We start from the raw sequence: 13,329 nt of genomic DNA, 5'->3' as shown, positions 1-13,329 counted from the left end.
CTCAGGATTAAGAAGTCGCTCTCTGTAAAAAGAAGGGGGGGGGGCAGATCCCTTCCACCAGGGGTGGACACGATAATCTGCAGTACTACAGAGGCGCTAGCAGTGTAAAATTTGGTAAAAACCTAAAAAATCGGGGGTTTTGTGGTGGACCTACCTGCCCAATGTAGACACAGGATGATGTTGATTTTTTTTCAACAAGAATAGTTTATTTACATACTTCAGACAAGTGCAATGCATTTCGCAGGTTGCACTTGTGCTGATATGCAGCACTCTCTCTGCCGCTTTCCCATATATAGATTTTAACTAATACTTTCTTGTTATTAAGGATGCACGATGTGTCAGTAAATTTGTAGTGAGCAGGCAGTACATAGCAAATTTACTGGTACTAACATCAGGGAAGCTGCACACTTGATAGAAGGCACATTGCTATGGTAACACACAGTATGCACTTATGTAAGCAGCATACCATGTGTTACCATAGCGATGTGCATGTTACCCCAATAACATGTTACTCCCCCAGCATTAGTAATGGTAAAATTGCCATGTGCTGCCTGTTTACAGCAAATTTACAGACACCTCCTGCATCAGGCCCTAAGTTCCTGGATATATAAACCATATAGTGGCTTATAGGGTAGTGGCTAAGGGCACAGCCTCTGACATAGGAGAACTGGCTTCAACTATTGGCTCTTACTATTCAGTAAGCCAGTACCTATTTAGTAAGGAGTTCTTGGGCAAGCCTGCTACTGCAGTAGCTAGTGCCTACTGAGCACGCCTTGTTGGCTGTCTCTCACGTGCTTTGAGTCTGACAGGAGAAAAGTGTATTAAATGTTGGAATTATTATATCTGGATATAATCATTATATTTAAAGCCAGACTGTAGGAAAAAATAGCATAGTTTTGGATAGTGTAATCATATGTTAAAACATCTTTTGTGTTTTTATTGCTGATCTGTGTCCTCATCTGTGATAATTTTCCTGACTTCCTGTCCAGTGAGGGAGTGATGACATCTCTCCAACTGTGACGGAGACAGAATAAATACAGCAAATCAATAAAACCGTATTTGTAGAGTGGGGATAAGTTAGGCATTTTGACTACGGTAGTTTTTATTGCTATGCCTCATGTCCTGTCTCTAGGACTAACACTTCATATTAAAGCTACAAAATTCTATGCAGGTCTCAAGGACAGGGAATGAGTTAAAATATCTCCAATGGAACCACTGACAGCAATAAAAACCTTAGATATTGCCATTCCATATTACTCAGTACCAAAATTAACCAGGGCTGAGCTTTAAAGTAATGGCCTAGTAAGGTTCACTGCAGGTATAAGGTGCTGAATGTTCCTACAATCATTGATACTCCAGTCTGGAGTGGCATATCTTGCTTGTGTGTAATGGTTGCCTTTTCGACATAGTTCTTGGAGTTCCTATTTACTGCAGTAATGATGCTGAATGAGAGCCGATATGCTGCAGAACTGTATGGTCATATTCCTTTGCTAATGGCAGCATTCACCTGGGAAATGTTTGTGTGTCCATGCTGGGGCATGTCTCTGGATACACTAACAACTGGCCCCAGAGTGCTGTGCCTCGCTCACTGTGTGTTTTATGTTTCCCCTATTGGCATTGTGAAATAAAAGATCATTTGCATCTTGTACAAGTTATGCAGTTAGAATTTGACAACTTGTTTTTTAAGGGATTATTATTATTGTGCCTGTATCACCATGTTGACTTCAGAGTTCACAAATGTCCTATATTAATAAATTATTTATTATAAATACTTTTCCCTATGATTATTAATGCAGTGTCAACTCTGTTCATGACCAGCTACTAACACACTTCACGATAAAACTTCTCAAGGCATATTGTGATTGGCTGACCACCTCCTGGTGAATATGACACTGCGCCTGGGCAGGAGCTGGGCTAATCCAAAACCTGTCAGTTCTGTCAGATTTCTACTACCTACTGTAAGTGACAGCAACATAGGAGAAAAGTCATTTATAGCTTATTTTACGCTGGAAGAACAGTACTTCTTATTTGTATGTGTTTACGCTATTTTAAATTTTTACGATTTTCGCAATAGTAGTAGTAGTAATATAGATTGCCACCCAATGTGGCAAAACGACCGTTCCCTCTCTCATCAGAATCTAATCACAAAGGGATCCAATCGATAATATCGCTGCCATTATAAAAGTTGTGATTTGCGGCAAAGAAGGTAAATTTTGGTGGCCGTTGCCATGCACCCAAATTTACATGGCTTGTTGCAAAATGCAGCTTTTATAATAGCCACCTATGACTGTGCTGTTTTTTTCCATAAGGGTTCCTGCGCCCTTTTTTCCAGATTCTTGTTATAATTCCCCTATGCGCTAGAGGGATAGCCAGCTCCTTACTTTTCAGAGAAGCAGTACAGGAAACATTGTAAGCGTCTGAGGGCAAACTTACTACTGATCTTGCACTGTTTGCAGGACATAGGTGCTCCTTATGATGTATATCTGTATGCTAATAGAGGTGTTAAGCTGAAAGACTGTACTTTAGTTTGGAAATAGATGCTGAGAATTTACAAGACAGTCACTCTTTCTCACATGCTTAGGCCTGGGGCCCACAAGAGCATTTCCTGCAGTGCTTTCCGATCGACAGTGATACACCCCATACAATTGCTTGTGATAGGAATATCTAACCCACTTGTGTGGGTAGAGAAAAAAATGACCCCCATCACCTTTATCTAGCTGTATTTTAACTAATTCAGTTTGAAAAGACAGGATATTACACACATAGACGTATTCTGGCACTGGAGACAGTTACACCATCGCTGCACAGAGAATTTAAATGTGTGCATTAAACACCAAGTGAACACCTGACACAACTGGCTGAGCAAATTTGGCCTTATTGGCTATTCATGAGGCAATGCTCATGCAAATATGCATTTGCTTTCGCATGCCAACTAATGCAGGGTCCATTGAACCAATGCCGCAAAGCGGTTTGCCCTGCGGGAATTAGTTCATGCTATACAGCACTATCCAGGAGCGCCTCGGGGAGGCTTCCCAATGCCCCCATACAACCGGGGGACCGCGGGGTCCCAGGCGCTCTCACTGCCTGGGAACCACAGCAGCACCCCGGAGGGGGGAGGCTGGGTGGCGCAGGCGGCCCCCCCAAGCGTGGCCAGCGCCGGGGAGAGCCATCCGCACCTTTCACCTCCCAATATTTAAAAACAGGCACTTACCTTGACGTCCATTGCGTTCTGCTGCTGAGCATAGCTTGGGTGCAACACATTTGAAAAGGAAAGGAATGAAGCATGGGTCACACCGAGCTTTGGAGCTCAGGGCTGGCTCACACACTGCACTCCAAGGGGGGTGGAGGACAGGCACTGACAGCCCACTCCAGGACTCACACTACCTGGAATGAGCCATCCGCCACCCGCCTCCAAGGGAAAGAATTTCACAAATTGCTGCACAGAGAATTTAAATGTGTGCATTAAACACCAAGTGAACACCTGACACAACTGGCTGAGCAAATTTGGCCTTATTGGCTATTCATGAGGCAATGCTCATGCAAATATGCATTTGCTTTCGCATGCCAACTAATGCAGGGTCCATTGAACCAATGCCGCAAAGCGGTTTGCCCTGCGGGAATTAGTTCATGCTATACAGCACTATCCAGGAGCGCCTCGGGGAGGCTTCCCAATGCCCCCATACAACCGGGGGACCGCGGGGTCCCAGGCGCTCTCACTGCCTGGGAACCACAGCAGCACCCCGGAGGGGGGAGGCTGGGTGGCGCAGGCGGCCCCCCCAAGCGTGGCCAGCGCCGGGGAGAGCCATCCGCACCTTTCACCTCCCAATATTTAAAAACAGGCACTTACCTTGACGTCCATTGCGTTCTGCTGCTGAGCATAGCTTGGGTGCAACACATTTGAAAAGGAAAGGAATGAAGCATGGGTCACACCGAGCTTTGGAGCTCAGGGCTGGCTCACACACTGCACTCCAAGGGGGGTGGAGGACAGGCACTGACAGCCCACTCCAGGACTCACACTACCTGGAATGAGCCATCCGCCACCCGCCTCCAAGGGAAAGAATTTCACAAATCGCTGCACAGAGAATTTAAATGTGTGCATTAAACACCAAGTGAACACCTGACACAACTGGCTGAGCAAATTTGGCCTTATTGGCTATTCATGAGGCAATGCTCATGCAAATATGCATTTGCTTTCGCATGCCAACTAATGCAGGGTCCATTGAACCAATGCCGCAAAGCGGTTTGCCCTGCGGGAATTCGTTCATGCTATACAGCACTATCCAGGAGCGCCTCGGGGAGGCTTCCCAATGCCCCCATACAACCGGGGGACCGCGGGGTCCCAGGCGCTCTCACTGCCTGGGAACCACAGCAGCACCCCGGAGGGGGGAGGCTGGGTGGCGCAGGCGGCCCCCCCAAGCGTGGCCAGCGCCGGGGAGAGCCATCCGCACCTTTCACCTCCCAATATTTAAAAACAGGCACTTACCTTGACGTCCATTGCGTTCTGCTGCTGAGCATAGCTTGGGTGCAACACATTTGAAAAGGCATGCGAAAGCAAATGCTTATTTGCATGAGCAATGTCTCGTGATTAGCCAATAGGCCAAATTTGCAAAGCCAGATTTGTCAGGTTCACTTGGTTGATGCACACATGCTTTTTCTCTGATTATAGTTAGCATTGCATTTCTTTCTTCTGAGGGCAGGTAGTGAGTGGCTTGTTTTAGGAGGTGAGAGCCCTGGAGCAGGCTATTTGCGCCTGTCCGCCCCTTATGTGTCGCGCCCAGGTTATGCGCATATAGCAGAACGCAATGGACGTTGAGGTAAGTGCCTGTTTTTAATCCTGGGAGGTGTGTGCGGGCGGCTCTTCCCGGCGCTGGCCACGCTGGGGAGATCGCCTGCACCCCCTGGCCTCCACCTCCGGGGTGCCGCTGTGTGGGTTCCAGGCGGTGAGAGTGCCTGGGACCCCCGCGGCCCCCCGGTTGTATGGGGGCAATGGGAAGCCTCCTCGTGGCGCCCCTGGATGGTGCTGTATAGCATGAACTAATTCCCGCAGGGCGATTGTTTTGCGGTTTTTGGTTTTGACCCTGCATATTTAGGCATGCGAAAGCAAATGCTTATTTGCATGAGCAATGTCTCGTGATTAGCCAATAGGCCAAATTTGCAAAGCCAGATTTGTCAGGTTCACTTGGTTGATGCACACATGCTTTTTCTCTGATTATAGTTAGACAGTTACACCATCCCTGTGATTCAGCTGTGATTCAGCTAATAGTACTTATATTTCATATATTACAATATATACTTTCTTATATATCCAGCACTGTGGTAGAGGTTTTAGGCAGGTGTAGAAAAGTGCTCCACATTTTCTTCTAACAACGATCCTTTACAGTTCTGACAAGATTTTGTCAGAACTGAAATATATCAGTTGCTGTCAATTATACAGTATATCAGTTGCTGTCAATTATAGCTGAAAGGACAACTGATATGCAAGGTATTGTCCATGTTTCCCTATGACTCAAGTTGGCGACATTACAGTTTAACAGTGTGCTGACCCGGAAGCTGTTACAGGGTCATTTCCATTTAAAATGAAGGATGGTGAATTCCATCAATCACAGTGGACAAACAGTACCCAGGAGAGGAGAAAGAGATTGATGAGTAGACTACACGTGAGGTAAGTATGACGTGTATGTTTTTTAGTTCAGGTTTTCTTTAAAACTACATAGGTGAGGAACTGCCAGACTGTTACCAGATGAGGTTGTGAAAGGCAGTTTCATGTCATATGTCATACACTATGGCAAGCACAGCAACAAGACAAAAGGTGTGTGTGTGTGTGTATATATATATATATATATATATATATATATATATATATATATATATATATATATATATATTAAAAGGGGCAAGATGTCTCCCAGGCAAAGATTTAAAAAAACTGGGCTTTCAAGATGTGTTATTCAAACAAATGGGAAATGAATCGTAGTGGATGCAGTGGTTGGCTAAGGCAGATATGACACATCATACTTCCATTTGAAAGATGTCCAGCAGAGCCATCAGATCTGTCAGTAACCTGTGCACTGCAACCCCATCTACTAGGTACACCATCTACTATCCAGAGTCTGGCCAGTTGAATTATAGCCAAAAAGCTATACTTCTTACTATTCTTAAAGAGTAACTGTCAGGCTGCAGAAGCTAATTTAAACCTCTATTCTCCTGTGTTAAACAGTTTAGACAGAAGCCAAAAAGGCATTACTAAAGATAAAAATCTTTCTTACATTTGATGTGTTCTTATCAGCAAAGCTAAGCTCCTAAGGAAGACGCAAGCCGCATTCCATACTGCAAAGCATTCTGGGGCCCTCCCCTCGGCTGCTAAGGAGAAGACGGGATCAAGTTTCAGCAGCTTCTAACTCAGTCCAGCCACAGCACAGATAAATCTCCGGGCAGAGTACACTGCAGGAGTCCGCTATTGTTCCTAGCCACATGGCTCATTAATATTCACTGCACACTGTGTTATTCTGTATGAGCTGTTCTGTGATCAGAAGCAGGCAGGACATGACGACACATTTGGCTTCACAAACATGGAACCTGCCATGGGCTGTCAGGAGCATCATTCTCTGCATATACTATATAAAAATTCTGTGAAATCCAAACGTGGACAGTGAAATGCATATGTAATGTAAGTACAGCCAATCTTTAGCTACTGATATATGTGTTTATTTTCTCTGAGACCTTATACCTAACAGCTCCTCTTTAAATGTCTTTTACAGTCACATAATGAAAAGAACCATTTCCAGACTAGAATCCAAACAGGTATAACGGCAAACATAAAGACTTGCAAGCTAAAGTTATTGAAGGTTATCCAGAGGTGGGCACTGTTTGAGAAGTCCTTGTTTAACATATTTGATTTTTCACTGTTAGTAAAGCTAAATAGTTGACTATGCAAATACTCCTTTCATATTTGATGCAGGAAATCAGTTGTATGACGTAGTGATCAGTGTACACATTATAGTGCTGCCAGCAGAGTGGGAGTTGCTTCTTTACAAAGAGCCATTCCCTGACCCCTCCTACCCGAGACAGGTTATTTCGGCGCCCACTCGGCACTGTATTGGGCCAGCTACAAAATCACCGTAATTTGGGTCTTTCGGCTTTTCCCTGCACCCAAAATGCACGCAGCCATAACAGAAGTACTCCATCATAACTCCTTCCTCTCACGTTAAGAGAGAAAAATTGTTTGCAGAATTGTGTCTGCAGTGCACTACAGTGTGGAGTTGCACTAATTACTAGAGTAAGGGAATATTTTTAATTGTTCACTTTAATGTATTTATTGATGACTTAATAGATTAAATAAAAAAATAAATGTTTTTAACATTTCAGATTGTTATGCGTTGTTTACACTATACTGTTATACTGTCCATACAACTCAATGGGCATGTTCACATTTCTGCGTTTCAACGTGTTGTTTGTTGCAAATTTCCAAATAATGCATGCAAACATGTGTTTGTAGCATAAAAATAGACCAGGATATGAAAAAATCACACATTCCAACACAACCTGATGTATTGCATGAAATGCATTGCAATGCATGTGGTACTTGTAATAAACTTCTAGGAAGTGTATGGCTATTAAAGGTAGGAGCTGCAGTAAGAGTAGACTAATAATAATTAACAGAGAGTTTCAGAAAGGCTGGTGAGCAGTGGCAATATGGCAGGGAAGGTGAAAGGTTTGCTTAGACTGTGCCGTGCTAAGACTAGCTTACTACTCGCGTACGAGCATGTTGACGTCCCTACTTTCACTTTTATACATCTCTACCCTGCCAATAATATGATTTCTCTAGTTTTATCATGAAACAGTCTCAATCCAGAGGATTCAATGTTTTACTTGTAATAGTGAATTGTCTCACTAAAATGGCACGCTTCGTCGCTTCATCGCCATGAATCACAGGATCCCTGCTCCCTACTCCTGGGTTTATTCCATTGCCAATAAAATTCAGTTTATTCCACTGCTAATAAATGTTGGTTTATTCAACTGCCAATAAAAGTTTTTATGCAAACCTCCTTAACCTGAATAGATGATGTACCGATTGTTGAAGCCAAGGTCAACTCACTGAGCAATGTAAGAAATTACAGGAAATTGTACTATTGCAGGCATGCAAAGTTCAAATCGCAAAAGAAAGAGTGAGAAAATTCAGATTTTACTTCTGGTATGGCTTTCTAGTGCTAATTGTAGAGTTTGTGGATCTTCAAATAAACTACGATTGTGACTGTGGCTTTCAAACTCACCCTACCTTACTCCCTTTGAATATAACCTATCCTATATTTCATGGGTTTCCCTTCCACAGGAGGTTCACAGAACCTCCACCTATTTTGGTGGACGGTAAGGAGGAATTTGGTGTTGAGAAGATGTTAGATAGCAGAAAAGAGCCTTAGGGCCCGTTCAGATCACAAGTGCGGATGGCCATGCGTGCGGAACGCGTGCGGACCGCAACGCGTACGAACGCATGGCCATCCGCGTTTGTGTGCGTTGCGTGGCTGATCCCATCACTGAAAAGTGAATGGGATAGCCACGCGTTTTAGCAAAATCTGCGTGCAGCATGCGTTCCCGGACCGCACAGGTCCAGAACGCATGCAGTGTGAACATCAGACATTGCACTCTATGCAATGTCTGATGTCGTGCGTATCGGCCACCTGCACGCGTTTCCAAAACGCGGCTGGAAACGCGTGCAGTGTGAACGGGCTCTTACATATAATTTGGTCAAGTGTAAATCCATTTGCCCTTAGTAAATGGTGGGGGAATCTGCATTTTCATGCTCTTAGAATGGTGAAAATTTCCACACAACTCATCCAAAGAAAAAAGCCCTAGAGGGTATCCAGGGGAGGCGCATTGTCTTCCTCACTGCCCTGGTGCTGTCCTCAGACATGATCTGATGTCTGTATTATTGTTCTGTATTATGTAGTCTTATGCCCATGACATGTAACATGCCTGTGTTTTATTGCATAGTCTTTTGTAAACATATGCGAGGAAGCTAGAATCTGTGATGGGCTGCACTGGGTACTGGCCACCAAAATGCAAAACATTTATAAACTTTGTTCCTGTGAGCACTCAGAGCTGATAGTTTTGTTGACTTGGTGTTGTGTCTCACAGGGGCATTGCTAGAATCCTAAGAGATCCGGGGCACTTTTGGGCACTCCAGCTGAAAAATGGGAGGGGCCATGCACCAGAATGTGGGTGTGGTCAGGGATGGAGCCAAATTTACATAAACTTAACAGCGATCTAAGTAGGCCTGCCCAGCAAAATGTTGGATGAAGCCCCCTCTCCATTAATACAAATAATAATAATAATAATAATTGCAGCATATGACAGAAATAGGCCGTGCCACTTAAACATAAATAGGCACAGTTACTTGGCTTCTATGCTGGCTGGTCTGGTTTTCTGCTGGGCAAGCTGCCCCCATAGCATTCCCTGACCGTCTAGTGGACTCCTTCACATGCTCCCATGAGCCTCCCATTGAGGCACTACAACTCCCAGCATGCCCCCATAGAATAAGTACAGCTCCCTGCATGCCCCCGTAAAGACACCACAGCACCCAGCATGGTACCACAGCACCCAACATGCCGTCATAGAGGCACAATAGCAGCCTGCATACATTGATGCATCCCAGCTCACAGCATGCCTGCCATTAAGGCACCACAGCTCCCAGCATGCCCCCATAGAGGTTCCACAGCTCTGTTTCTGCCTGGAGGAAATCCGGGGCCCCCCAGAATAGATCAGTGGCACATGCCACTGATTTTTGGGACTAGCAACACCCCTGGTGTCTCATGATACAGTCAAATGCTAATCATCCTTGGTGTCATTTCCTGCTTGTATATCCTTGATCCACTTCTGTCCTCAACCCAGCTTGCCTGACTACTACCCATGATCTTATGCTCCCGTTGTGATATCAGTCTTTGACTTCTGCCTTGCCTGCTGTCTGACCTCGACCTTGCCTGCTGTCTGCCTACACTAACATTGAATGTGCCTACCGTCAGCCAATACAGACCTTGGTTCCCTGCAGACTTACCAGTGGAGATCTTTAGTGAGATGCAAAAAATTCTGACTTGTTGCAAATTGTATGCAGTGTGGAATTTGGCCAATCAAATGCCCTGTCTGTCAATTGTAATTGGCCAAATTCTAAGCTGCATACAATTTCTATGAGGCTGGAAACACACCTTTCCGTGCTGAAAACCAAAAGTTTTCTTCCATATGTGTTTCTGCATTTTTCTCTGCATTTCAAACCATTGTGCTCCCAGCCTGAAACTTGCATGCAAGCTGGAATTATTAGCATCTCATTGGCCAAATCTACTAACCAGTCATTGGTTTCCTGTTTGTAACTCCTGCTTCTTACATATATCCACTCAGAATTGTGTATACATGTCCTGCCCAGACATCAGTTTGCGAGTTATTGAGAGAAGACAGTCTGGTGTCTACTAGAGGTACCCGCCAATTATTGCCTTTGGGTTAACTTGGTAATGACAGGAGGTTCTTTGTTACATACCTTGGCTATTGAAGATAATGCACCAATTCACCGCTTACATCAAATAAGGGTGCCAGTAAAAAGGGTGCAGGGAATAACCAAAAATTTTAAGATACTCTCCATAACCATTTTTTTTTTATCATTTCTTCATCTTTAAGATAGAATAATAAATATGTTAAAATAACATTATTAAGAAGGGCAAAATATTGTCTATAACAAAGAAAGTTAAAATAAATGTAAAGTCGTAATGAGCATAGTAAATCATTGGTAAATATTACCGATATTTTACTACAACTAAACCTAATCCTACTCTCATACAGAACCCTCCCCTGGTGGTGCCTAACCCTAAGACCCACCTGGTGGTGTCTAACCCTAAAACCCCCCTTCCTGGTGCCTAACCTTAAAAACCTTTCACCGCTGCAAATAATGTTAATACAAAAAGTGATACGTTTGTAAGATAACACATTTCAAAACAATAATTTACAAAATTATAACTGTCAAAACTAATTTCAAAACAATTTTTTTAAACACTAATTAAAACAAAAAATATTAGTTGCATTGGCCCGGGCCCACTATTTATCAGTCACCCAAATTTCTTTTTTGGTTCCCAATAGCCAATATTTTACATTGGCACCTGCGGTGCGCACAGAGTCCATTAGCCCCAGGAGCCCAAATTTCCTGATTCCCAGTGGATTGGTTTGTGGAGTGCATTGGTTTCTGGGAAAAAACTGCAGCCAATTTCATCTGTATACAATGCTTGGTCTGGGTACTGTGTTATCTGTTGTGGATTCAAGTATTGGCACCATTTGGAAGTTCAGCTACAGAAGGATGGATCAAGCACCAGAAGCCAAAAGGCAAAATGGATGATGGAAGATTGAAGTATTGACAAGGCATACATGAGAACATTTAGGGGATAGAGCAGGGTAAGTTTAGCTTTAGTTTCGAGTTAGAAGGTTAAGGTTAGGAGGTATGGGCCGGATTTAGGCCTAGGCCTATTAGGCCATGGCCTAGGGCACCACAGGAGCAAGAGCACCAAAGCAGCTGACTAAACTGGTGCAGCATTTGCAAGCTTGCAAATGCTGCAATGCAGGGAGATCAGGTGAGCACCTAATCTCCCTGCTGCCAGCCACCTGTGCAGCGGCCACCTTGCTCTCTGTGCACGTTGGCGTTGTGGCTGGTGGCTATGGACTTGGGCTGCATTGGAGACGGAGGGGAAGAGGAAGCTTCTGCACTGGAGACGAGCAGAGAAGTGAGTGACACTAATGGCTAGCGGCAGCTGAACTGAAAGAGGGGTGAGTGGGAAAGGGAGGGATTGAGGGAGTCATCTGGCTACCTATACTGGAGGGGGAGGGGAGGGGTCATCTGGCTACCTATACTGGAGGGGGGTCATCAGGCAACTTATACTAGAGGGAAGGGGGAGGGGTCATCTCGCTACCTATACTGAAGGGGGGCGGCTGGTGACACTGGCCTTGGGCGGTAAAGAGAATAAATCCAGCCCTGGCTAGACATCAACAACGGTTTAATGTGAATGTATTATAGAGTTAGGTATCCTGATATTGGTGACTAGGTTAGGGCTTTTGGGCTAATTATCAGGAAGAGGGTAATGTTAGGAAGGATTGCTGCAGTTGGTGTCAAGAAGGAGATTTATCATTATGGGAACTGGTTAGTGTTAGGTCATCAGAAGGTGTATGCCAAAAAAATTACAAAAACCCTGAAAGAGTATCAAGGAAACCAATTTTGACCAGTGACTTCAAACAGAGGTGGGCAATACAGGTGGGGACCTGAGCACTGCATGATACACCCAGTGGGCAGCCTTCCCCAGTGCCCTCACTCACCACTGCTACCCAAATTAAATACAAAGATAAGGAAAGGCAATTCTTACTCACCAAGCAGCACCTGCTATTTAACTGGTCTGCAGGGTAAAGCCAGACAGCAAATTTAAAGGCACAGTAAAGATGTCCAGACCTGCTGTACAAACACAGACAAACAAACACAGAACACTTATATTGCGCTTTTCTCCTGGTGGACTCAAAGCGCCAGAGCTGCAGCCACTAGGACACACTCTATAGGCTGTAGCAGTGTTAGGGAGACTTGCCCAAGGTCTCCTACTGAATAGGTGCTGGCTTACTGAACAGGCAGAGCTGAGATTGGAACCCAGGTCTCCTGTGTCAGAGGCAGAGCCCTTACCATTATACTCTCCAGCCACTGTACAGGGTCCAGCATGGGCTGAACTGATTACACTCTGAACGGATTACATCTCCTTTTACACTGTTTCCATTACACTACAAGAAGACCTTTAGTTTCATATAGTAATGTGGCAGCAGGGGTGGCGCATGCATACAGCCAGTCTCCAGGCCTCAGTTTGGAGGCAGTGCTGAGTGGTGTATGTCACTTGGCTATGATATCAGTGTGTAGTGGCCAGTGGTAGTGTGGAGGCAGTCCTGAGTGATGTATGTCACTTGGCTATACTATTAGTGTGCAGTATCCAGTGGCAGTGTGGAGGCAGTTCTGAGTGGTGCATGTCACTTGGCTATGCTATTGGTGTGCAGTATCAGTTTTGAAGCAGTGCTGAGTGATGTATGCCTCTTGGTTGTACTGTCAGTGTGCAGTGCCCAATGGCAGTGTGGAGGCAGTGCTGAGTGGTGTATGCCTCTTGGCTGTACTATCAGTGTGCAGTGCATAATGGCAGTATGGAGGCAGTTCTGAGTGGTGTATGCCTCTTGGTTGTACTATTAGTGTGCAGTAGCCAGTGGCAGAGTGGAGGCAGTTCTGAGTGGTGCATGTCACTTGGCTATGCTATTGGTGTGCAGTATCAGTTTTGAAGCAGT

This window comes from Hyperolius riggenbachi, chromosome 4 (assembly GCF_040937935.1).
Source record: "Hyperolius riggenbachi isolate aHypRig1 chromosome 4, aHypRig1.pri, whole genome shotgun sequence".
Lineage (NCBI taxonomy): Eukaryota > Metazoa > Chordata > Amphibia > Anura > Hyperoliidae > Hyperolius > Hyperolius riggenbachi.
The sequence above is the reverse complement of the archived record's forward strand: the minus strand, read 5'-3'. Positions refer to the sequence as shown.